Source organism: Gavialis gangeticus, unplaced genomic scaffold (assembly GCF_001723915.1).
Source record: "Gavialis gangeticus isolate Ggan-Ray unplaced genomic scaffold, GavGan_comp1, whole genome shotgun sequence".
NCBI classification, from domain to species: Eukaryota; Metazoa; Chordata; order Crocodylia; family Gavialidae; genus Gavialis; species Gavialis gangeticus.
The window spans coordinates 13,403,355-13,403,961 of NW_017729030.1; the positions used below are offsets into that span (position 1 = coordinate 13,403,355).

General features: G+C 46.0%; 1 protein-coding gene across 1 annotated transcript in view; it reads left to right on the forward strand.

Annotated features, from left to right (window-relative positions):
• SEC24B (SEC24 homolog B, COPII coat complex component) overlaps positions 1–607 on the forward strand; it is a 147,520-nt gene that overhangs the window by 136,131 nt on the left and 10,782 nt on the right. The window lies entirely within an intron of this gene.

A 607-nucleotide genomic window follows, 5' to 3' on the forward strand; every position in this document is an offset into this window, starting at 1 on the left:
CCCCCCCCCCCCCCCCCCATAACTTTTGTGAATATGAATGGCACCCAATTTCAGAAACTAGATACTACAGTGCTTATCTCCTTGCAGAGGGGCTAGGTGGTGGGGGATCTAGGGACAAGCCTGAGCCTGCACTTTTCTACTTAGCTTATCTACTTACCTCCTTATACCTCACTTATCTTATCATGTCTCAAAGCATCCTTCAAAGGATCTGATGGCACACCTGGGTACCCTGGCACTAGTTCAGAATCATAGAGAAGTAGGGGTGGAAGGGACCTCCAGAAGTCATCTAGGCGAGCCCGCCTGCCTGAGGCAGAATCATCCTTACCCAAACTATCCTATACAAATCCAAAATCTAACCTCTTAGTAAAACTGTAGTCAACCCAGAAACAACACAAGACATAACCTATCTTTCCACAGGTAAAGCAGGAGTACCATGGTAGCCAAAGTCCTAGTTTTGTAAAAGATTATTAATTAGGGGTGCACCGATAGAGATTTTTGAGGCCAATACTGATAGCTAATATTTAAGGAGGCATATCAACCGATACTGATCTGTTTTCCGATACAGCTCCCTCCAGCTGGTAAATCCAGTGTGGTGGAAGGGGAGGGG